The following is a 22,661-nucleotide window of genomic DNA, read 5'->3' on the forward strand; positions in this document are numbered from 1 at the left end:
AAACACTTCAAACCCTACTTGCTAAAAAACCATTGCATAGTCTATGTGCCTCACCGAGTAGTACACTCACTGCTTGTACACCAAGATCTGGGTGAACGATGTGCAAATTGGATGATAGTCTTGCAAGAGTATGATCTTGACATCAATCTAGTTCACACTGTTAAGGGTCATGGTCTCTGCAAACTCACAGCTGAGGTAGTCCATGCACAAGAGGAAGAAGAAGAACTCACTGGTTGGGAGCAAGAAATCGAGATGTATGATGTAGAGCGAGCACGACCCATTGCATACAAAATCTCTTGGTATGAAGATTTGCTCCAGTACCTTAAGCAAGACACCATACCCTCTCACTTCTCCATGAGATAGAAGAGGGCACTTCGCCTCAAAGCTTTATCATATTAGCTGGTGCATAGAGTGCTTTACGAAAAGCATAGTAACGCAATCTTGCTCAAGTGCCTAGAGGCACATGATTGAGAGAAGCTCTTGCATGATTTGCATGATGGACCAGTCGGGGGCCACTTCACAGGAAAGACCGCTGCACAAAAAGTTATATGAGCTGGTTCTTACTAGCCCACATTGTTCAAGGATGCACACACTTACGCCTACAAGTTCCCTTTCTATCAGTGATGCGCCGACAGAACATGAAGGTTAGCATCCCCGCTGCACCCTGTTACAGTGACTAAACAATTCCAATAATGGGGCTTGGACATCATTGGGGAAATTTTCCCACATTCATCAAAACAACACCGCTACATCTTGACATCTACATATTACTTCACACGGTGGACATAAGTAATTCTTCTTAAGCAAGTGAATGACTAGGAAGTCATCAACTTCCTCCAAAAGAACATCATCTCATGCTTTGGCATTCTGGTATCACTTGTGTTTGACAATGCAATTTTATTTTCATCTTTTAAGCTTTATGATTTTGAATTGCAGTATGGTATTATGCTTAAACACTCATCTAACTACTACCTGCAGGGAAATGGTGTCACAGAATCCACAAATAAAAATATTATCCGCATTATCAAGAAGACCAGTTACTCTAAACAACGTAACTAACACTCTTGTTTGACGAATGCCTTATGGGTTGACCGCGTAACACCCAAAACCTCTCTGAACACTTCTCCATACTTACTGGTTTACGAGAAAGAAGCCATCCTTCCACTAAACATATACTTGCATGTGCTCCAATTGTCCCAAGAATCCCAAGGTAAGCTTTGTTTGCTAGTTCAGCATAGGATGGATACACATCACAAGTTGCGGGAAGAAAGGATGAAAGCAAAAGAAAAATTCAAACTCCAGCAAAACCGTATCAAGAGATGGTTCGACAATAAGTTAGCAAGGAACACTAACTTCGATGTGGGTGACTTGTTCTTGAAATGAGACAGACCCCATGAAGACAAAGGCAAACATATGAAGTTCCAGTCCCTATGGATTAGTCCATACACTGTCCATGAGAATCTTGGCCCACACACGCACCGTCTACAGTCAATTGATGGGAGGATTGATAACCTTCCTGTCAATGACCAATATTTCAAACACTATTTTCAGTAAGTCAGGGCCACGCCCCGTGCCATGTACATAGACTATTTATTGTTTGTTGTTTTTTCACTTCACCTTACTATTTTTGTTCCATGTTGTTTGGTCTCCTTAGTATCATGACACTTTTGTTTTGTAAATAAGTGTTGCCCTCTAATGAGTTCTAGCTTTTGAATGAGTATGTGGCTGAGATCCAAAGAGTCTTGTGAGACTACAGCACTTGGCGAGTCCCGCATTCGTCTTCTCTGTGCTTGGTTATAACCTTCAGCCGATGAAGTTTTAATAGAAAATACGAGCTGTCTGCAAGGGAAGCTTGGGTCCAACCATGAACTTGTGTCCACACTAGGAAACCCATGCCTATACTCAACCTTTCTCTCTGTGTGTTTAAGCTCATCCAACCAGTAGAAATAGATAAGAGGAAAATATAAACGAGAAAATCCATGTCAGAGGTCTTAGATGCTTATCTAAAGGAATAAACTCTTATGCACTCAATAAGTCGGGATCCCTCTTTTTCCCCAAAATAAATAAGTTCCTATGTATAATCCTCTTAAAAAATACAAAGGCGAAAGAAGAGAAAGGCTTCCTGCATTGAGAGTTTAAGCATGCAACTCCACCGAGGTACTGATCAGGCTCGTTGGTAGTGGGTTACTGTGTGCATTCCTATGTGACTCTGTTGGGGTACTTTCTAGGCCTACTGATAGCGGAGCAACACTAGAGATGAAAATTTAATACTCTAAATTTTTTTAACTTGCAAGCCAAACTACCCTTCCCGATTTTGAAACATTGTGATCAAGTTGAAACTTTTTGTTGTGTTTGATTGAGTTGGCGAAAGGTGAACCATGTATATCCATGGGGTAGGTGGGGAAGCTGAAGTAACCCGCACATTGATTCAGTACTCCATGATAGACCAAGATCCTGTGTTGTCAATGGACAAAAACAGAGAAGTCGGTATTCAACCAATGTGTCACCAAGTGTTGTAGTGGCTGCAACACCCTCCAAAATTTTGTTCTGCATCCAATTTTTCCGTGATGTTTGCAAACACTCAAGCTCATCCCATGAGCTTGTGTTGAGTCTTTTCACCCTCCTTGCCTGACTGTTCACCGGACATCTTTTAGTATGTTTGTGACCATGTCACGTTTGTAGTGATGTTCTAGCTATGTTCATAGTCTGTCTTCGTGTGTACAAGTTGTATTCACTATGTAAGCATCTGTCACACTCATGCATAAAGTTGTATGCAATGTCATGCAAGTGTTGTCACTATCATTCAACGATCTATCACAAATGTCGTGCTTGTTGCCCGCATTCATTGGCCAGTCACATTGAGCATGTTGTCTTGTTGGTTCGAGGTGTCTTCTCGTCGAGTGATGTTAACTGTGTGTTCGCAAGGTCATGCATGCACAAGTTCACTCTGTCACAAACTTAGTCATTTTACTGAAAATCTATCAACTAGACCACCCCCCAACAGTTAGACCTCTACTGAGCTACACTGCGCAGTCTCAGCCCTCTGTGATCATGTACTCTTGCCCAGAATTGTACAGAGCTTGAGGTTTCTTCCCAAGAAATCTACACTACGTAATCCTAGACTCGACTTGACTGACTGTCACCCAAAATAGTGTAGAGTTTTCTCAGCAAGCCATCTTAATATGTGATAATCGCAAGCAAATCTATCAAGCCTTCCACTGGTCAATCAAAGAGTTTGACTGGGTAGTGACCCCGGGTTTCACCTCCTTCGAAAACTTGCGCAGACGCTACTAGTATACCCACCTTCACTAACAAAATAAATTATGCAGACATGAAGGACATGCACCCGCTATCTATCACTAAACTATCCATGAAATTTATGGAGTGCTATCAACCAGTCACCCAATCCGTCGTTCTACTACTCCTCCTGAAAACTACACAATTTTCTTGGCATATCCTCCAGATTCTTGACACTGTGGTCAACCCATAAACTGTGTGTAGATGTCTTGCAAGCTAGCCTCCTAGTTCTGCATATTTTTGGCCAGTAAGCTCCCGCAGCCTGTTGCCAGCCTCCTCAGAAAATCTGTGTAGTTTTCACTGGTAGTGTCCTCACTACTGCCTCCACTACCTCCCTGGAAAATTTGTGCAGTTCTTCCCTTTAGTTGTGCCAGATCCCACAAATAGTCACTGCTCATCTGGATTGCTCATCTAAGCCTCCTAGTGATCTCTGCACAATTTTCCTTGATAGTGCACAGAGCTCGCATCTCTACTTGAAATGTGCTTTGCATAGTTTCAGAGCCTTCTCCTCTCTCCCAGTCACCCGCACCGAAAACAAAAGATGATGCATCATGGTAGACTAGGAGATTTATGGATTTGATGTCATCTCGTCATGAGTGATTGCAGATATAGTTACATGGATGAGACATGGTGCGAAGACGAACGAGATAAATAAGGAGCTTATGCTAGGAGACTTGTTCGTGAATGGATGAATACATGAAGCATGCCAAGTACAATCGAAGGAGATATATGCACGTGCAACATCAAGTGAACACCAAGACCATCAAAGACTCTACACACCTTACCATGCAGAGGTGAAGCCATGATACACCAAGAGCACATTCATCACTCAACAATACTATAACTCGACATGGACACCACCACCAACATGAACATTCGAACATTGTCATGTCAATTCATGTCATGAGTCATCTCGGCCACATTAATATTGTGGGCCATACTATTATAATCAATGTAATGTAGCGTGGAAGTGCAAGATACCCACATGTAAAGTTGAAGTGTCATCTAAAGTTGAAAATTCATGTAATTTAAATAATCATTAGGGAATTCTAATAGTCACAAGGGTCAATTTCACCCTTGGATATATATACCCCTCATTTGTACATGCAAAGGACTTTTCACCTTGGCTCCTCCCACATAGCCTTGAGAGTCTTTAGTCTTTTATTTGAGGAGGGAGCAATGGCTCCAATGGCCCGCTATCAGGGTTAGTGATGTATGGTGTATCGATGTGTCTTGGAACTTTCACTTAATTTAGAAGCTTGATAATAAGCCATCATGTTTTCACACATGTATTGTATTCGTTTGTAAGGTTATTCTTTGGATGCTTGTAATGCATGTTTCTTTAACCTGTATTAAGACAATTGAAATATTTCGGTTGTTCTAGTTCATATGCTTTCAAAAATGTGTTGTATCAGTTGTTAACATTGTCTCACCTGTGCGGACTACTCCGTCTGACACTCGACAGAACCATTCTTATAAAGTTGTTATAATGATCATCACACTCATGTGGACCATTCCCCTGGGTGTTGTACATGTTATTTGTTCACTTTATGTTGTGTGACTGTCGCATCTGTGTGGAATACTCTGCTAGAAGCTGCGCATGTCCTGTTTTGTTGTGTCTATCTAACAGAGTTCGGACTATTCCCTTTCGACTTGAGATTTACTCTCACCCTCTCCTTCTGTAGTGAAAGAACCTTGACACAAGTAACATTAAGCACTCACCAAGTACGCGAACCTCATTGTTCGAAGAAAAAGAAACCACTCTCATGTGTTGACAAGAAAAAGCTAAGGCAAACCTTTAAGACAATGGAAATTGGACAATCATACTGGATGGGACTCCTACACCAAATGGTGTGAGGTCTAGTTGGGATTTCATACCGAGGATATCCCCTGTATGTTGGTAGATCTAGTACCATCTACAAGGTGATAATGCTTCATATAGTTGTCGACAAAATGAATGCAACTCAATAGAAAACCTTTTCCTTAGTAAGGATTTTTCTTTACTTGTTATCCATTGTTTACCCATGGAATAATTGAATTACGGTTCATATCTTCCTGGTGGGTTTCGGTTTTCTTGTCATAAAATGGTTCACAGAGATTGAAATATTTGACGAGTGAGGCCATTCTTAGGCTCTGCAAAGCCTTATCCTGCATCCCATTGATTTTTTTCACTCTCCTCTTCTTCAACAATTCCATATCCTGCAACCCAGTGATTTCATTCCATTTTCTCTTCTTCATCAACTCAACAGCCAAGCCCCCATTTTCTACAACCTTATGGCACAAATCATGTGCTTGCTTTCAAAGAAGCAATGTAATGACAACAACATAGGAAGATCCATACTAGGTTTCCTTTATGCTTGAGACAAGGCCCTTTTGGTAGAACTTCTTAACACTTACCAACTTTTTAGTAATATGGGTGGACCAATTAGCGACCTTTCTATTCATGTCTTCTTCAATGGCATCAAGAAATCCATAATTGCAACGGGAAACACTAGAAATTATAGAGAGATGCTCCATAACATAAAAAATTTCTTACTAATAAGGAATTCACTTCACTTATCCCAAGATCATCACAAAAGCATATATTTTTCAATATTTAAAAAGATAATGTAACCCTCTCTCATAACATACTTTATCGATAAATTATTTTAAGGATTCTTATTCAACTCTGTCTTCATATCCTCACATTTGGAAGATGAGAACCCTAGGTTAGATTGTTGTTTCAAATCTAAATAACAACTTGGAATAGCCAGAGGCATTGTCCATTTGGGGTGATATTAGAGTTAGATTTTGAACCCCAACATTGCTTCTAAAATTGACTGGACTCTCCACCAAAAGGTTTAGTTTTAAGAATTGATATGGGAATATGGTCCTTCATCAAGAAAGTCATCAATTATAATGATTTCATGATCAGATGGGGAATTAGTAGAATATGGAGAATGAGTCTTTATTTGGCATCTTGTGCATGCCATTTTTTCTTACATTTATGGGGTGCTATCACAACCAAAAAATTGCCCCTGGATTCAACCCAATTAAATATATGAATTTACTTGTCCATATCAATGTTGACTTACATGAGAGAAAGTGTAGGGAAAACATAACACTGAAATATGTAGTTATTGATTTAAAAAACATTAAAAATTGGAAAATACAATTCTAATAACAAATCTCCCAAAATTTAAACCAAATATATGGATTTCCATATTTTGGATTTAAGCAATTAAAGCTTTAAATTTTTAAATTTTATTAAATTTTCTCAGTCGTGTCAATCTTCACCCTAGAATGTGCCTGAAAAAGAGATGTAGTTGAATTAGTTCACAAGTACCAACAAACTAAACAAATGTAGAAAAATTAAAATAAGCACACTACCTGTCCCTTCCCTTCTAATCAATGACATTCTCTCCAAATGAGTCATCCATAGGAATGACAGTATTATCCTCAAAGGCTTCAAATTGTCTCATGATGTGTCTCATGCCGCTACTTTGATGTGCAAAATTTTTACTTATAACTAACAATATACAGTGAAAAACAAACTACAACCAAAGCAATCACTGAGATGGTTTCAAGCGAGTGCCTATTAGTTAAATACCTCAATTCAAGGTGATTAAGTATATGAATTTACTTCTCGATATCAATGTTAACTTACATGAGAGAAAGTTTGGGGAAAAAATAACACTGAAATATGTAGTTATTGATTTAAAAAAACATAAAAAAAATGGGAAAAAACAAACCTAATAAAAATTCTCCCAGCGTTTTAATAAAATCTATGGACTTTCCATACTTTGGACTTAAGCAATTAAAGCTTTAAACTTTTTAATTTTATTAATTTTTCTCAACCCTATCAGTGTTCACTTTGGAATGCGTCTGAGAAAGAAATGTGGTTGATTTAGATATCCAGTTCCCTACCATGGAGGGTACTCTTCTCCTACTCCTCGTGTCCCCAATGCTCTTTCTCTGCCTAGACTTGCTAGACTAAGACTCTTCTGCAACCATAAAGTATGATTTATTTGCGCCCCCTAAATATTCCTTCTTGAATCACTACATTGCAGTTGTAGGGCTTTACTTTTCAAAATCATGTGCTACTCCATTTGGGTTGCAGAATAGGGAGGCTAGAGCACAATTTTTTGAAGATACACAAATTGCAATGTGCAAGGCTTGATTAATTAAATATCAAGTCAATCGATGGCATATTAGGCAGAGAACACATTCAATGTTAGAATTTATTTTCCAAATGTAAGCCATCAATTTCTTACTATGTTGCTTGTTATGTATCTAAATGACAGCACAAAAATGAAAGAAATTTCATTAATACATTTATGCAAACAAAGGTTGTTGTTACTATGCCACGACAAAGAATTCCTCCATTTCATGTGAGGTTGGAGCACTCCTACCTTCTTTTTGCATTATCATGTTTGTTGTGACACATATGAACAGTATGGTTAAAGGTTCCATCGAACTTTCTTTCTCTATTGCCAATAAGAAATGAAGGCTTTATTGCACTGTGAACAAACCCCATAGTATCAAAGCTTGTAGACATTCTCTCTACGTAATTTGATATATACAAATATATAAATTTGATATATAAAAATATGAGATGAATATAATTTGATCTATAAAAATAAAATTCATATAAAAAATTTCCTTAACTTATTTATATAAAATTATAATTACTATAATTATAAATATATTTCTAAAAAAATTTTATCTTCTTACAACTCTTTTCAATTTAAAATTTTTATGGCTGCCTCATTTTTAGGGAAAGTGCTAGTTTAAACCTCTAACTTAATACGTTGAATGGTTGACAATAAAGTTCTTTATTTGTTTTGGCAAAACGAAAGTGAATTTTTACATCAGAGGTATTCTCTTTGCTAGATTGGATTGGGTAAACACTGTTCAGCCCAACCAATCCCAACATCCCATTTTCGTCATCCTAGCAAATGCAAATATGACGAGTGCTAAAATTATTTTTGGTTTCACATATCATTTGAACGTTTTCCCAGTGCACAGCCTGTACGAGCAAGGTCGAAGTCAGGCAAGCAAGGCCACAGTCTATGAGTTGGCCATCCAACTCTGCATCATGTTTCAAAGAGAGAGCTTGTCGCAGCTCAACATCCTACGTAGAAGACTCCCAATGCTCGATGTGTCATTCTAGGCACTCTTAAAATTTGCATTAACTCGAGATAGGGATGGGATTTGAAAGGAAAATTTCTTGTCATGGAGTTATTTGCTCGTCAAATAATGGTAAGAAAATTGCAAAACCATCTAGTTCCTTTGTTCAAACTGTGAATACTAGTGAGGAGGTGTGAAAACAGTCAAATTTGATGGGTGTGTCTGTTTTGAAATTCCAACCCTACTCGGGACCTTAGTTAACTCAACCTGCCTATGAAAAGCCTATAGTCGAACCTGACCCATTGCACTTGCTTATAGTCAAGCCTGACCCTTGCTTGACCCATTTCACTTGTATGGGTATTTTGATAAATACTCGTAATAATGGTTCCAACGACAAATTTACTAAAACCAAAGAGAAAATGAATTGTTTTACATAGCAACGTAGTCTTCATTTCTATCTTCCAATTGAGCAATTTTTCACTCAAAGATTCAAATTTAGAAGCTTCCAAACTTGAACATTGTTTGGAATTTGACCATTGGTAGCTATTAACACCACCACTTGTAACCTCCTCAATTTTTTTAACTTTCAATGGTTTTGAGTACAAAGGAACAACCTCATTGCCTATGCAGCTTGAGCTTCCCTCCAATTCGTTTTGGATCTCAACTGACGCTTTCCTTCATTTCTAGGTGCAGGGATCTCAACTGAGGCTTTCCTTATCAATTTGCATGCTTTAATGGCATCCTTAGCTACTTGACTGTTGTTATTGGATTCGGTAACATTCAATTTCTCTGAGCTACTACCAAGTTTGCATTTCTCAGTTTTTGTGAGAGCAAATGCGAGATCAAAATTATTGGGGTGCACATCCTTATTAGTCTCCAAAGCCTTAGACAAGGGATCCAAGTTACCCTCAAATCCATGCTTGTCATCCTGTGAGCCCTCGGTTGCACATTTTCAAATATCGATCTCAACTTCGACTTTCAAAGCGACATCGACATCTCAATATTATCCTTAAAGAAGCCTTTAGGAAAAAAAAAACCATTCTTGTCAATTCAAACAAGGGATCTTTGACATACCACACAAATCTATTTGCAGCATCCCCAAAATATCGAATAGTTAATGAGATCCATTTATTACAACTATTGTAGTGGGCATGCTAGCTGAGAATGCCTTCCTTAGCGAATCTGAAGCTTCAGCTAAATAATCATTCTAGATGCCATTCAAATAATACATAAGTGTCTCAAGAACCACACTCTTTCAGAAATTCCCATAATTGTGCAAAATTGTATTGTCATAACAACCTTCCATTCAACACCCATCACAGGTTTTCACGTTCCCTATGGCTTTATGTCCTCTATTCCCATAATTAGGAACACCAACAATCCCCTTACCCAATTTAAATGCCCCCTTGCCCAAGGTTAAGCCACTAGGGTATGTATCAGTATGTTTATAAGCCGCTTTTATCTTCATTGGAACTCTATGCACATTTCTTCTATTCCTAGAATTAGGAACACCAACAGCCCCCCTTACCTAATTTGAATGCCCCCTTACCCAAGGTTAAGCAACTACGGTATGTATCAGTATGTTTATAAGTCCCTTTTCTCTTCATTTGAACTCTATGCACAATGCTTATATTCCCAAAATTAGTAACACCAATAGTCCCCTTACCCAATTTAAATGCCCTCTTCCCCAAGGTTAAGCCACTACGGTATGTATCAGTATGTTTATAAGCCCATTTTCTCTTCATTTGAACATTATGCACAATGCTTCTTGGAAGCTTGGAGAAACACTCCCCTATGCTCTCCATTTCTATCATGAACTAACCCAACAAGTTCTCTACCATTCGTTATTTATTTAAAACATCATCATCATCACGATGCTATTGGGAATAATGCTTAATTAGTTATGTAAATTTCTGACAAATTAGTCAGCAGATTTTGTGTTCTCTGCAAAATTAGGGTAGCAAATTGTTATGGTGGTCAGTGCTGGAAATTAGCTGTAGTGCCAGTAGATTTATTTCAGAGTTGATTGATAATCATTTTAATAACAATTTTACTATATAAGAATGTGGTTAATGATTCAATTAATATATGAGATTTACAGCAGTTTTTAGCTCACATAGAAACTGTGTTTTATTTGGTTTATTTTATTTTATATATGTACTTTTCTTCATAGTTATGTTGGCTTATCAGCTGGCTTAAATAAGTCATTTCATCTTCTACAAGTGGTATCAGAGCAGGTAAAATTGTTTTGAGTTAAAGTTGTATTGTTGGAATTTCGCCAAAGTTAATCATGTCAAATTCTAACTAGATGCTAGTTCTAGAATTTGATGGGAACGATTATGATTATTCGTGCATTAAGATGCTAACCTTTTTGATTGGAAAATATTTGTGGGAGATTGTTGAATTAGGATATGAGGCGCCAACTGATTGGAATTCCCTTACATCAAATGAAAGAACAACAAGAAAGGAAGCAAGGAAGAAGAATGCTGAAGCTTTGTTTCACATTCAGATAGCTCTTGATAAGAGCTTATTTCCAAGAATATTAGGAGCAAAAACTGCCAAAGATGCCTGGAAGACTCTACAAGAAGCTTACCAAGGTAGTGATCAAGTTAAGATGGTCAAGCTTTAGACATTGAAGCAAGAGTTTGAGAATTTGAAGATGCAAGAAGCTAAAAGTGTGAGTCACTATTGTGTGAGAGTCAAAGATGTGGTCAATAAAATGGCTACACTTGGAGAAACTGTAAGTAATGAAGTTTTAACTAAAAAAGTATTGAGATATTTAACACATAGATGGAATCATGTTGACATAATCATGGAAGAAAGTAAGGATTTGACAAAACTACAGTTTGATCAATTGGTTGGATCTTTGAAGTCTCATGAAGAAAAATTGAAGGACACTTTTGAAGGTGTAGAGAAAGCTTTTTCCTCTAAATTACAAATTACAAAGAATGAAGATGCAAGCAGCAGTGGTGCCAAAATAAATCAAGGTCAAGGTAAATGGCAAAGCCAAAATTCTTCAAGAGGTAGAGGAAGAGGTGGCTCAAGTGGAAGAGGTAGAGGTAGATTTGATAAGGGAAATGTTCAATGTTATTATTGTAACAGGCATGGCCACTTTGAAAGAGAATGCAGATTGAAAGAAGGTAAAAATGATAATTATGCTCAAGAAAGTGGTGAGTATCCTCCATATCACTTATTTTTATCTTATGCCAAAGGTGAAAATACTAGTAAAGATGTTTGGTACCTAGATTCTGGATGCTCTAACCATATGACAAGGAATGAGAAGTTGTTTTCAGCAAAGGATGGAAGTTTCAAATCCAAGATCCAGCTTGGTGATGATAAATCATTGGAGGTTGCTGTCAAAGGAGCTATGGAGGTCCAAACAAAAGAAGGTATAAAGAGTATTCATGACATTTATTATACTCCATAATTGAAGCATAATTTGTTGAGTGTTGGGTAGCTATGTGAGAAAAATTATAAAGTAGTCTTTGAAAATAAGACATGTACTGTCTATGATAAGGATAAGGGAAATAGGGTGATCACTATTATGCCTATGAAACGAAATAGGATGTTTCCCTTGAGGTTTGATGAACATAACATCAATATTGCAAATATGGCTTATGAGGATTCAAGTTGGTTATGGCATCTCAGGTATGGGCATTTAAATTTTCACAGTTTGAAGTTTCTAACCTCACATGCATTAGTTTCTAGTTTGCCCAAGGTAGAAGAGCATAAGGAGGTTTGTGAAGGATGTGCTAAAAGAAAGCATGCAAGGGAAAGGTTTCCAAAGGGAACTGCATGGAGGGCTCATCACCCATTTCAGCTTGTTCATTCAGACATATGTGGTCCTATGCAGACTAAGAGTTTGAGTAAATCATCATATTTCATCACTTTTATTGATGATTACTCACGAAATTGTTGGGTATATTTTTTGAAGGCCAAAATTGAAGCCCTTGATACATTCAAGAAGTTCAAAGGCCTTGTAGAAAATGAGAAAGGGTGCAAGATCAAATGTTTGTGGATTGACCGTGGAGGTGAATTCTGCTCAAAAGCTTTCCAGAGTTATTGTGATATGAATGGAATCAGGAGGCAGCATACTACAGCATACACACCCCAAAAAAATGGCATAGCTGAAAGAAAGAATCGTACTGTGGTTGAAATGGCAAGATGCATGTTACAAACTAAGGTATTGAGCAACTCTTATTGGGGAGATGCAGTTTCTATAGTAGTGTACATCCTCAACCGTAGCACCACCAGTGCACTGGAAAAGATGAATCCTTATGAAACTTGGTATGAAAAAATGCCTAATATTAATCATTTCAAAGTTTTTGGTTGTTTGGCTTATGTGCATGTACCTGATCAGAATAGAAAAAAGTTAGATGCAAAGAGTGAGTTATGTAATTTTATTGGGTATAGTGAGACAAGCAAGGCTTATAAATTGTATAATCCTCTAACTAAAAAGCTTATTGTCTCAAGAGATGTAATTTTTTATGAAAGGGGAGTTTATGGTCATCAAAAAGGCCATGTTGAGAAGAAAAAATCTATTTTGAATGATGATGTAATTATTGATATTGATTATGAGCAGCCAACTAATGTTTCTATAACTAGTGGGTTGACTCCACCAAGCAGCCCTTCATCAATTTCTTCAACATCAAGTTCAAGTCCAACTTCTTCTCCAATTTCTACAAGGAAGGTAACAAGATTGTGTGATATTTATGAGAGGAGAACAAATCAAGCACATGAAGAAAGCCCAATAGGTGAGATAGTCAATTTTTCTTTATTATCCAAGGCTGATTTTGAACCATCATGTTTTAAAGATGCATGTACTAACGAGGTTTGGATGCAAGCCATGCAAGAAGAGATGGATTCCATTCAAAGGAATGACACTTGGAAGTTGACAGAGCTTCCACATGACAATAAAAAGATTGGAACCAAATGGGTCTATAAGACTAAATTTAACACTGATGGGAGTGTTGAAAGACACAAAGCAAGATTAGTTTCTAAAGGATTCATACAGAAGTATGGAATTGATTATGAAGAGACGTTTGCACCAGTAGCAAGACAGGGAACCATTAGAATGTTGATTTCATTAGTAGCTCAGAAAAAGTGGAACATGCATCATATGGACGTGAAAAGTGCCTTCTTGAATGGGTACTTAGAATAGGAAGTACATGTGGAGCAACCATAAGCTTTTGAAGTGGAAGGAAAGGAGAATAATGTCTAAAAGTTGAAGAAGACTTTGTATGGCCTCAAGCAAGCACCAAGAGTGTGATATGCAAATATTGATGGATACTTTCAGGAAAATGGCTTTGAGAGAAGTAAGAGTGATCCTACCCTTTACTACAAACAAGAAGGTATTGATATTCTAATCATAAGTTTGTATGTTGATGATCTATTGTATATGGGTAGTAGTTCTAAGATGAATGATAAATTCAAAGTTGCTATGATGAATGAATTTGAGATGAAAGACCTAAGCATCATGAAATATTTTCTAGGAATGGAGGTTTATCAAAGTAAGGATGAGATTTTCATTTCTCAGACAAAGTATGCACATGATATGATAAATAATTTGATATGCTTGATTGTAATCCATCCCCTACTCCAAGTGCTCATGGAGAAGCGTTATGTAGAGATGATGGTGTTGATTTAGTTGACGAGAAAACTTATAGAAGTATTGTGGGGAGCTTGATATTTCTAACCCACACAAGGCTTGATATTACATATTCAATTTCACTTCTTTCAAGGTATATGACAAATCCATCTGAAATACATATGAAGCAACCAAGAGGATTTTAAGGTATGTGAAAGGCACTCTAAATTTTGGTATTCATTACTACTCTTCTGAAAAGTTCAATCTTGTTGGATTTTTTGATTCAGATTGGGGAGGTAGTCTTGATGACCGTAAGTCAACATCTGGAAATTGTTTCTCTTTTGGTTCTGGTTTGATTACATGGAGCTCAAAAAAACAAATCATTGCTGCCATCTCATCCACAGAAGTGGAGTATATTGCAGTTACCTCAGCAGGTACACAAGCTCTTTGGCTCAGAAAAATTTTAGAAGAAATTGGAGAAAAACAAATTCAGCCTATAGTGATTTATTGTGATAATGCAAGTGCCATCAAGTTAGCAAAGAATCTAGTTCATCACAGCAGGAAAAAGCATTTTGACATGAAATATCACTTCATTAGAGATTTGGTGCAGAAGAAGGATATTGAATTGAAACATATAAATACTCAGCATCAGCTAGCAGATATCTTCACCAAAGCAGTTGCAAAAACTCATTTTTTGGCACTATGAGATAAGATAGTAAATCCTCATTAATCATTAAAGGGGAGTGTTGGGAATAATGCTTAATTAGTTATGTAAATTGCTAACAAATTAGTCAGCGGATTTTGTGTTCTCTGCAAAATTGGCACAACAAATTAGCTATAGTGCCAGTAGATTTGTTTCAGAGTTGATTGATAATCATTTTAGTAACAATTTTACTATATAAGAATGTAGTTAATGGTTCAATTAATATATGAGATTTACAATAGTTTTTAGCTCACACATTAACTGTGTTTTATTTTTTTATATATATATGTATTTTTCTTCATAGCTATGTTGGCTTATGAGCTGGCTTAAATAAGTCATTTCATATTCTACAAATGCAATATATTTAAGCTTTGCAACACCATTTCAAAACTAAACAAGCTAATGCCTAACTATCATTCAGCCCTGCGACCCCGTGAAAAAAATTGACAACACCAAATTCAACTCTGGACACGTCTGAAAACCTTAACCGAGATGAAGTCAAGAAATTTAAAAACAAATCTACCAGCTGGTTTTCCATACCATAACGAGATGAGCCTGAAAATGTACACAACCCCAACCAAAGAAGAAAATGGTGTGTTACAGAAAGTGTGGAGAAGCAAGGCCAAGAATGAAAACCTGCACGACCCAAGGCTAAAAATCTCCTACCGAAGAAATAAAACCCTCACGGGTTTTGCTCTTGCAAAGCCCCTCCTCCTTACATACCTCCATTGAAACCTTCTTCTAACACACTACAAATTTATTGCTCGTACAACTCTTGCAGACTATGAGAAGAGACTTCTACTGCTCTTGTCTGTCACTACTGCGATTCTCTTTTCATCCATAGCCGATGAAATTCGTTTGCATTTAGTCGCCCCTCCTCTTTTACCTTCAATGGGAATGTTCCGAGTAGCAAAGGAATGAAAAGCCAAGAGAGTGTAAAAGGTCATTGATTGTGTGTTTCAGTGCCGATTTGCATTCATCCCATGTTGATGATAGCAATCAAACTGAAATTCATATTGTGACATGGTATTGGATGTCAAGTTTGTTGTTCCATAGACACCTAACAGGTATATATGAAAACACTTGGAAGCAATTTCTCGACTTCATTTACAACCACTTAAGTCTAATGTGTGTTGATGGTAGACTTGGAAGCAATTTCTCGACTTCATTTACAACTACTTAAGTCTAATGTGGGTCGATGGTAGAGGAAGGTCGCGTCAAATTCATGTTTCTAATGTTGTATTTTGAATAGAACACGTTTTTTTCCTAATTCTGTTCAACTTGATAATTCTGTTTTTTTATTCGAATTCTTCAAATTTTATAAGCATGTTTAATTTTTATTTTCAATTTTGCTGAATTTGTGGTAATATTTAATTTTTTTCTTGATTCAGTCGAACTTGATACTATGTGTTTGGTTTTTTTTTTTTCCTTCTTTAGTTCTTCAAAATTTATAACCATGTTTTTTTTTTTCCCGCCGAATTTGTGATAACTATGTTTAATTTTCTTCCACATTCTATTGAATTTGGTAACTATGTGTTATTTTGGATTCTCAATTCTAGGAATTTGGTAACCGTGTTTAATTTTTGTTTTCCCAATTCTGCGGAATTTGTGATTATTTTTTTCCAATTCTGCCGAAATTATGATAACTATTTTTACTTTTTTTCCGACAATAAATAATTTTGGATTCTCAATAACTGGAAAAAATGTGTGAACTATGTTTACTTTTTTTCAAAATATTGCACCTAAAGTGCTAATTATTGTTTCTCTGTTTCTCATTATCAACGAATTTTGCTCTGTTTATCAATATCAACGAAATTGTTTTCTTTTTTAACCACATGGTGAATTGGTAACTGCCAATCCTCATCTATGGGAAACCCAAGATCTATCTTCCTAGCTGCCTCTATAACACCAGCTGTACATCCAACTACCTGCAAGTCGATATACTAAGATCCTATGATTTTAGCAAGAGCTAGATTCACATGCCACCAAGACAGGATTGGGGAATCTGCCCCTTTAGCTATCACCACAACAAGCCAGTGTACTCAATAAGATTTGAACTTTGGTCTCCCAGGGTTCACCCAAATAAACCTACCATCAAACCACACATCGATGTACTTCATTAAAAATGGTTAATGAGCATCGCATTTGAAAAATTAAAGTCACATGGGATAAAATTTTGCAAAGCTATTTATAAAATTGGAAGAAATGCACGTAGGACAAAATGTATAGTGTTATACTGTTTGGAAGATGTTGGCATGTTCTTGGGCAATTCGGATTAAGATTTTTGGCTCTATGACGTTCTCTTCCTGGGATTCATGTTGACAATTCAAAAATCCAGAAGACATTAAAAAATTCTAAAGATAAAGTTATTAGAAAGAAAAAGCCATTGACCATTCAAAACTCCAAATCAAATTAAAAATCCAAAAACTAAATTTATTAGAAAGTAAATGATAGAAATAAATCGATAAAGTCATTGAGGAAATACTATTGCTCAAAATATTTTAGGGCAATACTAGTCCAGTAAGGCCATTTTGGACACAGGTTAAGACTTTTTGAATGGCTGCACCCATGCTACAGACAATATCAATTTAAATAAAATTATAAGGAAATGACATTAATATAATTAAAGAAGATAAAAATAATATGGCATTTGCATCGTATAGGAACGTTACCTTTTCTGTTATAATAGTAATGTTCTTAGAATTGAGGTGGGTTATTTTTATGTTTGAAACGGAATGAGTTAAAGCTACCTACTGTTTACACGAACCTTCATCTTCATTTTGTATAATTGACTTTAAAATGAAGCAAGGCCATGTAATTTCGCGGGGAAATTAGGCTTTTCAAAGGAATTGATTTGTAACAGTGAATAATAATATGGGTGATTTGAATCGGACAGATCATATGGGTGATGTCACAAGGATAATATGGGTGATTTGAATCGGATAGATCATATGGGTGATGTACCAAGGAGCCATCTTGTCACGCCCCCAAGCTGGCGGTAGTCTTTCAACCGCTCTTAGTGAGGTGCGGCACCACCGAACACTTTCTTTTCACCAATACTTATGTTCGTGGACTACGCCTAACCACTTACTCCTACTTAGTTTGTGTTTCACAACCAAGTATTATTATGTTATCCTTTATACCAATTAACACCCATACACATTCATTATCATCAAAAATTATACATGAAGAACACAATTGCATAGTATAAAGGGAGGGGCAACTCCCTGAACAATGAGTCTTCCCAATAATATATTTTACAATGTTTCAATATTACAGTGCTTTACAAGTATACTTGGAAACCCCAAGTTTCATACTTAGCCAAATTTACAATCTTCAGCAAACTCGGTTGCCCAGCTCGTTGGCGCCTCCGCACGGTCGCCGCACGACTCACCAACCCTTCGTTCACCACGTCACACGATCGTGTTGTTTGCCCAACTTGGTTGTGCCTCCAAGTTGCCACACACGGGCGCCTCTACCCGAGACACACCTCTATTCATAATCTCAACACTTCTTCGAGTCACCGTGCACACTTGCATGACGGGCGGGAGCTCACCCAAGTCACCCAAGAACCCGTGCCAAGTCGTCGCACAAACCGGGCGTCACACACCCGTGCACACCTCAACCAACCGTCGGGCGCTCCTGCCCGTGCCCTTCACCCAACACCAAGACAAACGACTTGCTACCGTGCGGCCTTGCCCAAGAACGGGCACATCTCCAACCTGTGCCTATCTCCTTTGCTGCCACGCACTTCGACCTGCGTCTATCTTATTTGAGCGAAGATGTTGTGCAATGGTTGAATGTCCAAATGACTTCAACGTAATGTTAATATACACAAGTGGTAGGGCGAATTCTTAGCTACCCAACCGACTTGCCCAATGCCCCTACTCCGTCGCAATCTCACCCAAACACATGTCAACTTGCCCATGTTGTAGGTCGACCGTGGGTTGAGCGTTCATGCTCCCCACATCTCTATAAACCATTGTTGCTCTCTCCCTTGTGTGCATTATAACATATAACGCCATCGCACATGACGTCCAAGTCGCACTCCATCGTTCAACCTGATACTCGTTCGACCTTCTAACGGCACACCCTCTCCATCCGGTCGCGGTCGTTCATCGGCGGAATTGCAGGTCGTTACATCCTCCTCCACCTAAAATCGTTGTCGTCCTCGACAACATACCATCCTAGTAGCCATCCACCAAGATCACCATCAATGTCTGTCTCATCCTTGGTCCATGATGTCAACTTCTCCACATACTGCAAACATCCCTGCAACATATGTAGAACTTCATCTCCACCATGTGTCGTCCTTATCCTGTGAACTGTCCTCCTCGTCTGCCTGATGCCAGCATCTCTCTGTGCACTTCCGGACCCCATGTTTGAACTAGTTGGGTAGCTAATCCAACTGTCATGCTCAAGTCATGAGAGTGAACATCCTTATGCCTTCACCAGTCTATCTCAGATTCTGCCACATCCTGGACTCACCAAGAATCTCTCCACCATGTTTAGGTCCATGGAAACTCCATCCCATCTACAACATGTCATGATGCTTGATGCCAAGCCATCCCTGCACCATCTTCCATACCTACTCAACCTGTTTTAAGGACTCACTGCCATGAGCAGCTAACAATGAGCCCCATCTTCTTGTCATCTAAGAAGATGTGGAGGGGGTAGAGCCTGAAGGCTCACCCTCACTAATCATCTCAATCCATCTATCAGGATCTTCTATCTCAATCCTCTGTAGATAAGTGACTCGATCCTCCTCCTGGACATTTGGCCTCACATATGCCTCATCATCATCATCATCATCATGCTCAACCACTTCTAGCCTTCTTGACAAATCCAAGATACTATCTGAAAGTGTCCTGATGATCAATGACTATTCGGTAAGCTTTGTCTCAACCATGGACAACCGCTTACTCATGTCTTCCATCCGCTTCTCGTCCTTCATTTACATCACTGCCAACTTACAATCAAGCCTTGTCACTCCAATGGTTGGTACACCAATGGGTACATCTTACCTTCCATCGTAAATGTACAGCTTCCTCAAATGTGGAACAATCATAACATCAAACTGTTTCATGAATTCCATTCCTAGCACAGCCCCATAGTCATCAATCTGCACTATAGTGAATTCAACCTTCCCTGTCCACTCACCAAGTGTCGTGTCCACCTTTTCAGCTACACCAAGAACATTATAAGGAGGAGAATTGACTGTCTTCATCTGTGCCTTCACCGGTACAAATTTCAGCCCAATTCTTCTTGCAGTATCTTCACCCATGAAGTTGTGAGAGGCCCCACTATCCACCATAGTGAGTATATCAGCACTCCCAACCTTCATCCGAACATACTCCAACCTGTTCCTCTCAGGATCCCTCCGAGAGACCACCTCCGTAGCAGCAGTAGCACCAAGTATCTGCATCATCCCCACAGAAGCTTCTTCATTCTTCGCATCAGATTGTGCAATCGCAACCACTTTCGGTCTAGAAGGACAATTCTTCATCGTATGTGGTCCAACACATATCCAAAACTTCAAGACTTTCTTCGTCTTCGAATTATCATCCGATTTCAAAGCATCATCCTTCTTCTTATCTTTCGGCTTATCGGACTTCTTCTTCCTATCATCAGAAGTCTCATCATAATGCTCCACCAACCTATCCACAGCAGCAAAAGCTTCCTCAAGTGTTCTAATCCTCTGCCTCTTCACTTCATTGTGTGCCCAAGGTTTCAATCCAATAATGAAATTGAACACCTTGTCCCTCTCCGCCATGTCAAGAAGTTCCAGAACCGCACTTGCAAACTCCCGCTGATATGTGTGAAGGTTTCCGATCTGCTTTATGAACTTAATTTTCATCCTTGCTTCCCACGTTTCATCCTAAGGATTGAAATGGGTCTGCAAAGCTTTCTTCATCTCATCCCACGAAGTAATGTCACCAGCACTGCCATTGGCAATCTGATCCATCCTCCTTCGCCACCACATCTTAGCATCCTTCGTTAAGAACTGAGCAGCTACCTTGACCTTCGTCTCATCATCAGATAGACCCAATCGTTCCAAGTACTGCTCCATGTCCCATAGAAAGTTGCCAAGAGTCTTTGCACTCCTTGTACCATCATAAGATTCTGGTTCCTTGACTTTCACATGAGGCACTCCTCCACCTGAGTTATGCCTCACGGCCTTCTTCAACACCGCGATCTCATCTCTGGCTTCGTCAAGAGATTTTCGCAAGCCCACGATCTCTGCAAGACCTTGGTCTCTTGCCTCTTCAACCTCCTTGACCGTTACTTCAAGTTGTGTACACATAAGATCAGTGTACTCGTGTTGAGTCTGGAGTTCATCGAGCTCTTCCTTCATCTTTGAATTGGCCTCTTGCTCTTTATCGAACAAGTCCATCTTCTTAGTCCAGGAAGCTTCCAAGTCCTCCATCTTCTCCAACACTTTTTCCATAAGTGCCATAGTAGCATCCTTCGTACCATGACTAGACCCAACCTGAGATTCCGCTGCCATTGCTAACAGCTTCCTTCTTCTTTGCGATCTAGTTTCAACCATCCAACAGCTTCACCAAGTTGCCTGCAACCTGAACCAACCCTTGTTCCACTTGTATGTGAAACAGCCTCCTTCACCTGCAAGTACCTGCTTCACTGTCACCAACTGTCAAGCTTCTTCAACCCTGAATCAGCTTTCGGCTTCCTGCAAGACTCCTCCAAGTCTTCAGACTAGCTCTGATACCAACTATCATGCCCCCAAGCTGGCAGTAGTCTTTCAACCTCTCTTAGCGAGGTGCGGCACCATCGAACACTTTCTTTTCACCAATACTTATGTTCATGGACTACGCCTAACCACTAACTCCTACTTAGTTTGTGTTTCGCAACCAAGTATAATTATGTTATCCTTTATACCAATGAACACCCATACACATTCATTATCATCGGAAATTATACATGAAGAACACGATTGCACAGTATAAAGGGAGGGGCAACTCCCTGAACAATGAGTTTGCCCGATAATATATTATACAATGTTTCAATATTGCAATGCTTTACAAGTATACTTGGAAACCCCAAGTTTCATACTTAGCCAAATTTACAATCTTCTGCAAACTCGGTTGCCCAGCTCGTCAGTGCCTCTGCACGGTCGTCGCACGACTCACTAACCCTTCGTTCACCTGGTCGCACGATCGTGTTGTTTGCCCAACTTGGGCGCGCCTCCAAGTCGCAACACATAGGCGCCTCTACCCGAGACACACATCCGTTCACAATCTCAACACTTCTCCGAGTCACCGTGCACACTTGCATGACGGGCGGGCACTCACCTGAGTCACCCAAGAACCCTTGCCAAGTCGTCGCACAAACCAGGCGTCACACACCTGTGCATGCCTCAACCAACTGTCAGGCGCTCCTGCCCGTGCCCTTCACCCAACACCAAGACAAATGACTTGCTACCGTGTGGCCTTGCCCAAGAACGGACACATCTCCAACCTGCGCCTATCTCTGTTGCTGCCACGCACTTCGACCTACGTCTATCTTATTTGAGCGAAGATGTTGTGCGATGGTTGGATGTCCAAATGACTTCAACGCAATGTTAATATATACAAGTGGTAGGGTGAAGTCTTGGTTTCCTAGCTGACTTGCCCAATGCCCCTAATCCATCGCAATCTCGCCCAAACACATGTCGGCTTGCCCATGCTGTAGGTCGACTATGGGTTGAGCGTTCATGCTCCCCACATCTCTATAAACCATCATCGCTCTCTCCCTTGTGCACATTATAACATATAACGCCATCGCACATGAAGTCCAACTCGCACTCCATCGTTCAACCTGCTGCTCGTTCGACCTTCTAACCACGCCCCCTCTCCATCTGGTCACGGTCGTTCATCGGCGGAATCGCAGGTCGTTACACATCTGATCCTATAGTAGATGGCATTTTACTTTTCCATTAATTCAATGAAATCTAGTTTGGAAAAT

This window comes from Pinus tabuliformis, chromosome 2_1 (genome assembly GCF_031772625.1).
Source record: "Pinus tabuliformis cultivar Carrire ecotype Pingquan chromosome 2_1, CPIR1, whole genome shotgun sequence".
Taxonomy (NCBI): domain Eukaryota; kingdom Viridiplantae; phylum Streptophyta; class Pinopsida; order Pinales; family Pinaceae; genus Pinus; species Pinus tabuliformis.